The sequence below is a fragment of the Notolepis coatsorum genome (genome assembly GCF_963971535.1).
Source record: "Notolepis coatsorum genome assembly, chromosome: 18".
NCBI lineage: Eukaryota > Metazoa > Chordata > Actinopteri > Aulopiformes > Paralepididae > Notolepis > Notolepis coatsorum.
In genome coordinates, this window is record NC_140182.1 from 8,446,293 (window position 1) to 8,457,622 (window position 11,330).

The following is an 11,330-nucleotide window of genomic DNA, read 5'->3' on the forward strand; positions in this document are numbered from 1 at the left end:
TAAACTATTTTTGTATCACAAACAGTACTGTATTTGCAAATCTGGTATGTCGTAAATGTCTAGATGTAGCAGTACTGTCTATCTGTATGTCATGTCATGTTATGATGAATTGAAAATGGGGGACCCCAAACGGGACGAAAGTCTTTCTCTGGTCTGCATCCCCTTAACAATTGTGTGTATTGAGCTGTACTGTATTGTACCCATTCTGCAATCTGTTAATACAGTTTTCAATCAATCAATCAATCAATCAATAAGTCTGGGAGGACAGTATAGCAGATGTGTCTATCTGTGTGTCATATGTTATGGTGAATTGAAAATGGGGGACCCTGATGTAAACAAGACGAAAGTCTTTCTCTGGTCTGCATCCCCTTAACAATTGTGTGTATTCAGCCGTACTGTATTGTAGCCATTCTGCAATCTGTTAATAAAGTTTTCAATCAATCAATCAATAGCATGGCAGCTATTCTGGACAGACAACCACCAACCACCAACCACCCCACCAACCTCCTCCAATGTACAGTTTCTACGCCAAATGTATATACACTCCTTTTCTGGACACTTTTGTATCACAAACAGTACTGTATTTGCAAATCTGATATGTCATAAATGTATAGATGTAGCAGTACTGTCTATCTGTATGTCATGTATGTCATATATGTTATGATGAATTGAAAATGGGGGACCCTGGTGGAAACAAGACGAAAGTCTTTCTCTGGTCTGCATCCCCTTAACAATTGTATGTATTGAGATGTACTGTACTGTACCCATTCTGCAATCTGTTAATACACTTTTCAATCAATCAATCAAAACAACACAGGCGAAAAGAGAATGCGAGCTGCTTCAGCCACCTCGGATAGTTTCCAGCTACTATAACAGTGCGGCTATGATTGAACTGAACAGATGTAATAAATAATAACGCTTCACAGCCCGGATGTTGTTTATGCTGCAGGACGGTCGCAACAAAAAGCGACAACAAACAACAACAATCGGTGCAGAAAAAAAGTAGCGAAAAAAACGCGTCGTCAGAAGTTGTTTTACATTGTTGCCTCGCAGCGCGCATGCGCACTGAGGAGGGTCGGAATAAAAGCGACGTTTCTTTGCGTCGCGTGCGTGTGTGTGGCAGTGTGCGGGTTAATAAACTTACCGACCACCGCGCGTGGGCCTGACCCCGAACCCAGCAGCAGGTACCAGATCCACATCATACAGCCGGTCTGCCCTCTCTATCCGGCGCGGCGTCCCTCCCTCCCGACAGAAGAACGAAAACTTCTCCGGTATAAAACTCCCTCTATTCCACTTTTCCACGTCGTTGTTATTTTCCTCTTTCCTTTTCTCCTTCGGGACGAAGTTAGGAAGTAATTTGGTTAGAGAGAGAGAGCGAGAGGCGGGTTCTCGGTTTGGGACAGGGGTCCGGAATCGGAATCCGGGCAGGGAGGGGAGGGGAGGGGAGGGCAGGGAGGGGAGGGAGGGGGGGGGGGGTATGAGAGCGATGGTAGGGGCTTGTGAGGGGAGGTGGCTGTGGGGAGTTCAACGTGGGATCGGGTGTTCTAATCTGTTCTGAGAGATAGAGGGGAGAGAGAGGGAGACAGGGAGAGGGAGACAGGGAGAGAGAGACAGGGAGAGAGAGAGAGAGAGGGAGGGAGAGAGAGACAGGGAGAGAGAGCGAGAGAGAGACAGGGAGAGAGAGAGACAGAGAGGGAGAGAGAGAGGCGGAGTCGAGACCTCAGAGCTGCCAGACCACCACACACTCTCTCCCCCTGCCGCCACACGCAGTGGAGATGACATGTGGTCTTGGTCCTCCTGTGTGTTACCTTATCAAAGTTGCAAAGGCGTGTTTATGTCAAAACATGGAACGAAACAGTGTTCATGCATGGCTCCCGGGCGGGCGGAGAGTAGACGCCGGAGGGGCTGCGGGTCAAATGGGGACGCCTACATTATTAGTATAAGCCCCCCCCTCCTGGAGAAACTGTTATATACTGGAACGAGATGATTGATTGATTGATTGAAAATTGTATCAACAGATTGCAGAATGGGTACAATACAGTACAGCTCAATACACACAATTGTCAAGGGGATGCAGACCAGAGAAAGACTTTCCATGCGAGCGTCTTGGGTTTGTTTCCCAGTAGGGGAACTCAAACGTTTTCTGAAAACATTTAATATGTAATATTATGTATATGTCGATATTTTTTTATATTGATAAATAACTTCCATATTAATATGATATTATAAGGAAGGAGCAGGACCAGATAAGCTTTGCTTCTTTCTGTCCCTTCTCGAACAAAACCGTAGGCGCTTCACCTCCGCGCCCATCCTCGTCCAGCCGGACACGTCCCGCCAGTTTATAATAATAATAATAATAATAATATAATAATGCAGGACCTGCTCAGAGGTCTTTAATTGGCATGCAATTATCCTCAACACACACACACACCGGAACACACATTGTCTCTGTAGGATCGCCGATGCGATTCGTCTCTGCGATTAAGCCATCCCGTCGTCCTTCCCCCCCAAGGGCAGCCGGGAGCAGACAGGCGTCTGCGAGGGCCGCGCCCGGGGACCAATCCAAGTGCTCCTGCCCGTCTTCGTCAAGGACGCCACAGCGTTAGCGATCTGTTGTTGTGCATGTTTTTCCATTCGTGGTGGAGGTGGACGCCTCGAGTACCGGAGTGGGGGCGGTCCTCTCCCAGCGCTCCGCTCTCGACCAGAGACTACACCCCTGCGCCTTCTTCTCTCGCCGCCTGACCCCGGCGGAGGTCAACTATGATATTGGAAACCTGGAGCTCCTGGCAGTCAAGCTGGCCCTGGAGGAATGGAGGCACTGGCTGGAGGGCTCAGAGATCCCCTTCCTGGTCTGGACGGACCATAAGAACCTCGCCTACGTCCAGACGGCCAAGCGTCTGAACTCCCGCCAGGCGCGCTGGGCGCTGTTCTTCGGCCGGTTCAATTTCACCCTGACCTACAGGCCTGGCTCCAAGAACATTAAGCCGGACGCCCTCTCCCGGCAGTTTGTCCCCGAAGGGGGCTCCTCACACCCTGACACCATCCTCTCCTCCTCTTGCTTGGTGGCCTCCGCCACCTGGGAGATCCAGTCCGTTGTCCGGGAGGCTCAGCACGTCCAGCCTGATCCAGGTAACGGCCCACCTAACCGGCTTTTTGTTCCCGACCTTGTCCGCTCCCAGGTGCTCCAGTGGATCCACGCCTCCCGGTTCGCCTGTCATCCTGGGATCGACCGTACCCTGTCCCTACTGAAGCGGCACTTCTGGTGGGTCTCCATGAGGGAAGACACCGGGGCCTTCGTTCCTTGCCTGCATCGTCTGTGCTCATGGGAAGGCTTCCCACCGACCACCTGCCGGGCTCCTCCGTCCGCTCCCTGTTCCTGGCCGGCCCTGGTCACATGTCGCCCTGGACTCCGTCACCGGTCTGCCCCCCTCACACGGTAACACAGTCATTCTCACCATTGTTGACCGATTTTCGAAGGCCGTGCACTTTGTTGCTCTCCCCAAACTTCCCTCTGCTTCAGAGACCGCGGACCTGATGGTGCTCCACGTCTTCCGCCTCCACGGGATCCCGGTGGACATCGTCTCCGACAGGGGCCCCCAATTCATCTCCCAAGTCTGGAAGGCCTTCTGCCGGGCCCTGGGGGCCACGGTCAGCCTCCACTCCGGATACCACCCACAGACCAACGGCCGGTCGGAGCGGGGCCAACCAGGACCTGGGGTCCGCCCTCCGCTGCGTGACGACCCGGGACCCCTCCGGCTGGAGCGCTTTCCTGCCGTGGATCGAGTACGCCCACAACTCCTTGTCCTCCGCGGCCACAGGTCAGTCCCCCTTCGAATCATCTCTGGGCTACCAACCCCCACTGTTCCCTGCACAGGAGGAGGAGATCTCTGTTCCCTCGGTGCAGGAGCACCTTCACCGCTGCAGAAGAGTATGGGAGGACACCTGCGCTGCGCTGCTCCGCTCCGCTGACCAAAACCGCCGCTTCGCCGACCGCCACCGGACCCCGGCCCCCGACTATCAACCAGGTCAGATGGTTTGGCTCTCATCCCGGGACCTGCCACTAAAGTCAGTTTCCCGTAAACTCACCCCCCGTTTTGTTGGTCCTAATTCTAAAATTCTATCCGTCATTAACCCCTCGGTCGTCAGACTCCAGCTTCCCTCCAACATGCGCATTCACCCCTCATTTCATGTTTCCCAGCTGAAGCCGGTGGTCTCCAGTCCTCCCCTGTCTACCCCTGCTCCGGAGCCTCCCCCTCCGCTGGTCATCGACGACCACCCGGCCTACATCGTCCGGCAGCTGCTGGACGTGCGTCGCCGCAGCCGCGGCTTCCAATACCTAGTTGACTGGGAGGGCTACAGCCCAGAGGAGCACAGCTGGGTCTCCCGCGGGATGATTCTGGATCCAGACCTCGTCCGGGACTTCCATCAGTCCAACCCTGGCAAGCCTGGAGGGTCGCCAGGAGGCACCCGTAGAGGGGGGGGGGGTCCTGTCATAATCACGGCGAGAGCCTTCTTCACTCCTCCTCCTCCTCCCCCACATTCACGACGGAAGTCTCCCTCACCCCTTGTTCTCTCACACCCTTATATGGGCAGCATCCGTTCCCCTGATTCACACACTGACAGCACATCAATCAACACGGCTGTGACGGATCCCCTCATCAGCGAGAGGATACTTCAGCCCGCAGATCCTGTTCTACCCTCGTCGGAGTGTTAACCTTACTTTCTAGGACCACCGCCCCGGTACTCCGCTCACCTGGACGCCCCGTGCGGCACATGGAACGCACCATTCATCACCCCAAGAACATTCTTGTACCTGTCTGTCGCACATTCCTGTTGTGAAACTGTCTGCTTGGGGAACCATAATTAAAACCCACCTAAACCGCTCCATTCTCTCTCCTCCTGTGTTCTGCAATTGGGCTCCGCCAAACCCCTATCCTAACACAAGGTTAGAGTACAGGGTTAGGGAATGAATGTACGTCTATGGATCGTTTGATTGATTGATTGAAAATTGTATTAACAGATTGCAGAATGGGTGCAATACAGTACAGCTCAATACACACAATTGTTAAGGGGATGCAGACCAGAGAAAGACTATGACTATCACTCTCAACATAGGGGCCCCCCAGGGCTGTGTTCTGAGTCCCCTTCTCTACTCCCTGTACACACATGACTGTGTGGCACAGCGGAACAACAACACAATCATCAAATTTGCTGACGACACAGTAGTGGTGGGCCTGATCTCTGCAAACAACGAGAGGGCCTACCTGGAAGAGGTAAAGGTTCTAGCGGGATGGTATCAAGAGAACAGCCTCTCCCTGAACGTCAGCAAAACAAAAGAGATGATTGTGGACTTTAGGAGGTCGGGGGTCAGGGACTACAGCCCCCTCAGCATCGACGGGGCACCGGTTGAGAGAGTGAACAGTTTTAAGTACCTCGGAGTCGACATATCTGAGGACTTGACATGGACCACACACATTGACAGTGTTATCAAGAAGGCACGGCAACGCCTCTACTTCCTTAGGTGCTTAAGGAAGTTCAACGTGAGTCAGAAGATCCTCAAGAACTTCTACTCATGCACAATAGAGAGCATCCTGACTGGCAATATCACCTCCTGGTTTGGGAATAGCACTGCACAAGACCGAAGCAGACTACAAAGAGTGACACGTTCAGCCGAACGCACAATTGGAGGGGGGCACCCCACCCTCCAGAACACTTACAACAAGCGGTGCAGGGGGAAGGCTAAGAGAATCATCAAGGACTCCAGCCACCCGAACAACTGCCTCTTTGAACTGCTGCGGTCAGGCAAGCGATACCGGAGTCTCAAGGCGAGCACAGAAAGACTCAGAAGAAGCTTCTATCCCCAGGCCATCAGGCAGCTCAACGAACAATGAACACTATGCAACAACCATCAAATGCACACAGCACACACATCCACACGCACACACTCACTTTAAACAAACAACACACTGCAGCACCCACTCTCCACACTTTAGATCACCTAAACACACTTTATATTTATTGATAAAGGATTTGCACTACAACTCGTACACCTTACTGTAAATTGTACCTCATCCCATTTCTGCTTTGCACTATATAATATTGTATATTAGTACACTGCATAGTATATTGTATATTATATGGTAACTCAGTTACGTCTATTCTGCATCGGACATTGTACATAATGTCTATACTGATACTGAACACTGACCTCATTTTTACTTCTAATTTTTGCTTCTAATTTACATGCTATACTATGTTATTTCATACTTATCTTGTCTAGCACAGTCTCTGGAGCGTAACAGTAAGAAGCATTTTGTATAAAAGTATTCTGTAATTCTATATGACAACTATTAAAGAAACTTGAAACTTAAACTACACATCAATCTCATTCCTTATTGCACCTCATTGCACCTCACCACCACAAGGTGGCACCACAAGCTAAGCTATACCTCACCATTTCTACACTGTACTGTACCTGCACTGTATATACTGTACATACTGTATATAGGTATACTGAACATTTTTGTTGTTACACTTGTTTACGTACTTGACTTTCTTGACTTTCTATTTTATACTTATATTATACTTATTTGATACTATCTTGTTATTATCTAGCACACTCTCAGGAGCAAAACAGAAAGAAGCATTTCATGCAAAGTATTCTGTATTTCTGTATGACAACTAATAAAGAAACTTGAAACTTGAAACTTGACTTTCGTCTTGTTTACATCAGGGTCCCCCTAGTGTATGAATATGAATATATGAAATATGAATATTCATATGAAATATGAATATACATGTCTCTGTGTGAGAGAGAGAGAGTGGGAGAAGTAGGGTCTCCACCTATCACACCTCTCCTTTTTATCATAGACGCACAGCTGTGAGCAGAAAAATAATTCAACCAGAAAAATAAATCCTTTTGCATTTTGATAACACGCTATCCTGAAGGCATTTTGATAACATGCTATCCAAGTTCAAGTTTCTTTATTAGTTGTCATAGTAAAATACAGAATACTTTTCCATGAAATGCGTCTTTCTGTATGAGCCCCTGGGAGTGTGCTAGATAAAAATAGATAAAAAGTATAAAATAGAAAGTCAAAAGTACGTAAACAAAAAGTGTTCAGTCAATATATACATATATACAATATACAATACAGAGTAAAAAATAGTTACAGTACATGTTAGTAGGATATTTGAATCCACTGTCAAGGCAGTCACAGATTGCTACACATCATACATACTGGATTATTGCCTTGCTATTGGCTACAGTAGTCAATAATACTGCACCTTGTGCGCATGGTTTACATTGACTCTCACTCATAGTATACAGGGGCGACAGTGGCTCAGGAGGTAGAGCAGTCGTCTGGCAATCCGGAGGTTCCCGGTTCGATTCCCGCTCCTCCTGGGCAGCGTGTCGATGTGTCCTTGAGCAAGACACTTAACCCCTAATTGCTCCCGATGAGCAGGTTGGCACCTTGCATGGTTGCTTCCGCCGTCGGTGTGTGAATGGGTAATATGTAAGTAACAAATTGTAAAGCGCTTTGGATAAAAGCGCTATATAAAAAAGCAGCCATTTACATTCACATTCAAGTTCTTTATTGCCATATTTATTGTAATATAAAGTATTATAATGTAAATATAGCACCTTTGTGTTATATCTTTATATTAATTTTTAATTTTATTGTTTACACTGTTTATTTCTTCTTATATTTTTATATTCAGATACAATTTTATTGCCTATATTTATGACATTCTACTATTACCCTGCCCTACCTCCCCTCCCCCATGCTGCTATGATGCCCACTGTTATGTGGGGGTATGTTTGTGCCCTGATCAGGCGCTCCTAATGTGAGTTGTCATGTCTAGATGTAGTCCTTTGTCATGGTGTGTAGTCCCTATTGTTTTCCCCCCAGGTGTACCCAATTACCATTACCCCAGCTGTGTGTTGTCTCGTCATTCCCTTGTGTATAAGTAGTCTGTCATCCCTTCCGTCTGGTGCTGATCCTGTCTGTATAGTCCTGTGTTTGTCTGTCTATTATTTGATGTTCATTTCAGTTACGAAAACCATGGTAACTATTAATTAAAATATTCTTTATTTAGATACTTTGGCTGCCGTCTCCTTATTGTGTAACATTGACAAGTTAACGAGCCTGCCTGTAGTCAATGGTTACGTAATATGGGGGCTCGGCCAAACGACTAGGAACAGGCATTTGGTGATGGCCGCTGGGCTGGATCCACACTGTGAGGTATGGTTGGCATTGTCGTGTGTGTGACCCATGTTTTAGGCCCCCTTGGCAAATACTTCTCCAATAGGGAGCGTTCTCAACCAGCTAGGGCAGTTGGACCATTTTATATATGGTACCTTCCATCGCCTGGGGACACACCACATGCGGTCGGGGTATTAGAAGGACCCTGTCAGGCTCCTCCTAGGCCGGCGTGTGTATAGTGGTGACTTATATAGGGGTACTATAGTGAGGGTTGAGAACGTTTGGGGATGGGTTTTATTTTTTTTTTGACGCATGACAGTGGTTGATTTGCGAATACCTCTAGGTGTGGAGGCATTAGGCGGTCATGCCAGTGTTTGTTTATACTTCGTACATGCAGTACCAGGGTTGGTAGTGGAGCGGTGGCCGAAGTGGGTAGGGACCAGGACTATACAGACGCATAGGGTGAAGCCGTTTTTTTCTTTTTCTTTTGTTTGTTGTGGTTATTTAGATTGTTTTCGTTTGTTTTGATATATGGTGGTTGTGGTTGTAGGAATCTCTCGTTTTCTCCTTCCCTGTTTCTTCCCGGGGGATAATTTTACCCACCCCCTCACCATCTCACCCCTGATACGACGCCAAACCAGGTGCACGGCGCGCCAGATGAAGCACATACTTCTACCTGTAGGGTAAAGCTTTACATCATGCACGCCAGCCACAGCCGATAACCTCGTTAGAAAACAGGTTTTCAGCTCTGCTTATGTGTGAAACTTGCCACTCGTTATTTTCATCATTACTTCTTAAGTAACGAAATAACAAGCTAAGAGAGGGACTCAAGCCCTCGATCATATGCCACTATGTACAGCATTGCAGGGTAACACCCAGCCAGTTGTGGACTCAGCCACGTTTGTCAAACGTTACATGAACACACACACAACTTCTCATCATACACAAAAAAACAGTTCATTTTTACTCAAACAACGCTGTTTTTAGGTAGAGAGAAGGCATCAGCCTTGGCCAATGCTAACCTAAGCTATACAAAAGCGACCAAGACTATTTTCACACCACACGTCGTATCTCCAAATGTAGTGAAGTAACATATGTTTTGTCAAACAAAGACATCATTATTAACCAAAAACATTTGGGAGGGGGAGGGAGGAAGAGTGGAGTAATGTCCTACGGACAACTTACCTGCACCTTACGAACGCAGGACGACAGGCCGCAACACAGGTTGGTCTACCACGTTGACGAAGCCTCTCGCTGGCAAGGCCTGAAGTGACGATGGCTTGTGACGCCCCCCTCCTGCAGCCGGTCATGGAAGCCGACGAAATCTTCTGCCAGAGATGACGTCGTAGTCAGAGTGCCAGGGCCCGCTATCCTCACGGCTAGCGCCAATGGTTGTAGCATAAGCTAATCAGCTAACTCCAGGCTAACTGATAGCATCAAGCTAACGTTCCTAGCCGAGCGTAGCCGCTAACGACTTTAGCCTAACAGCTAACTGGCTAACAGTTAGCTCTTACCGGCTATCAATAGCCACCAGCTCACGCAGGGGCAAGCTAAGCGGCTACTACTGAAGCTGTACAATGTGAGAATAGCAATACAGGCCAACACTTCAGACAGCCGCTGTCTTTTCCTCTTTTATCCAAAAGAAAAAAGTGAAAAAGGCAACACACGTCCCTCTCACAGAAACGGTGTTTACCAGTAGCGGCATCGGCAGCAAGCCCCGTTGTTTACCCGGGTTGTAGCCGTCCTGGGCTCGGAGACCCAGGGAATTGAACCGCAGACTCGAAATCACGGCCCCAGGAAAACAAAGCTATGACTTCACTAAGGAGGAGTCTATGTTATCGTGGGGCATCAGGCTAGAACCCCCTCCACGCCGCTATAAGGGCAAAAAAGGATCCTAGCCTGGAGCCGACCTTACGCAAGCTGTGCAGTTGTCCCCCCCGCAACTGACACACCTGAAGCCTGCGTCGCAAAAAACATCACCCGCCCAGAGAGGCCGTCAGCCCTCACACAGTCGACCGCCTCCCAAAGCATAGTATCCAGCTGCAGAGCCGGAGACAATGCCGGCGGGGATTGTTCAGCGACGTGTGCCCATAATGCGAAGCGCCGGTGGAGGTCAGAATGATCATCATCTTCTAGACTCTCCAGTGGTGAAGACATTATCTCTTTATTTTCTCGAAAAATTGTGAGAGAGAAAACAAAGATATAATGTCAACGCAGCTCCTCTTCTCTTCAAAAAATTACCTAGCTACCAAACCTAAAGTGGTGTATACAGGCACTTTTTCGGTGGTGAAAGTAGGGAAGGAGCTGATGGTGTGGCCACGACCCCGCTTATGTAGGAGCGGATATGGGTGTGGCCAGGCGGAGGCAATTAGGTGTGCACGTGTGTGAAAATTGTTCATTGTTAGAATGGACTAAAGGGATAGTTCCAATAGAGCAGAGCGTAAAGCTATACGAAATATAACTAACAAGCCACTAAGAAAGGAAAAACTCTTAAAAAAGTCAGCAGGTAATTGAAAAGAGCACTTAAAATAGATAGAAAACCCAGCAGGTAATTGAAAAGAGCACTTAAAATAGAAATAAAACTCAGCAGGTTATTAAAATGAGCACTTAAAATAGATAGAAAACTCAGCAGACAGCAGGTAATTAAAAAGAGCACTTCAAATAGATATAAAACTCAGCAGGTAATTAAAAAGAGTACTTCAAATAGATAGAAAACTCAGCAGGTAATTTAAATAGATAGAACACTCAGAACCACCTTGTTGACAGAACTGGCTATGGGGCGACAATAATATGTTCATGAGGCATGGTTTCTACCTTTAGCCTTTAATCGGCGTGGTTTATTATTTACATTTCACAACAGCAGCACATGAGATCTCCTCTCCGTGCGAGGTAGGTGGGAAGAGACAGAGGGGGAGTTGGCATCAGCTTATAATACCCTCTACCTGGCGGTAACATTAACAGCTCCGCCTATAGCGCCCTCCAGTGGAAACAGTTATGCATAGTTAGACAGTTACTCAGTTACTAGCAATCATATATAACTAGGGATGCTCGATATTGGCTTTTTTACCGATATACCGATATTGTCCAACTCTTAATTTCCGATACCGATATCAACCGATATCA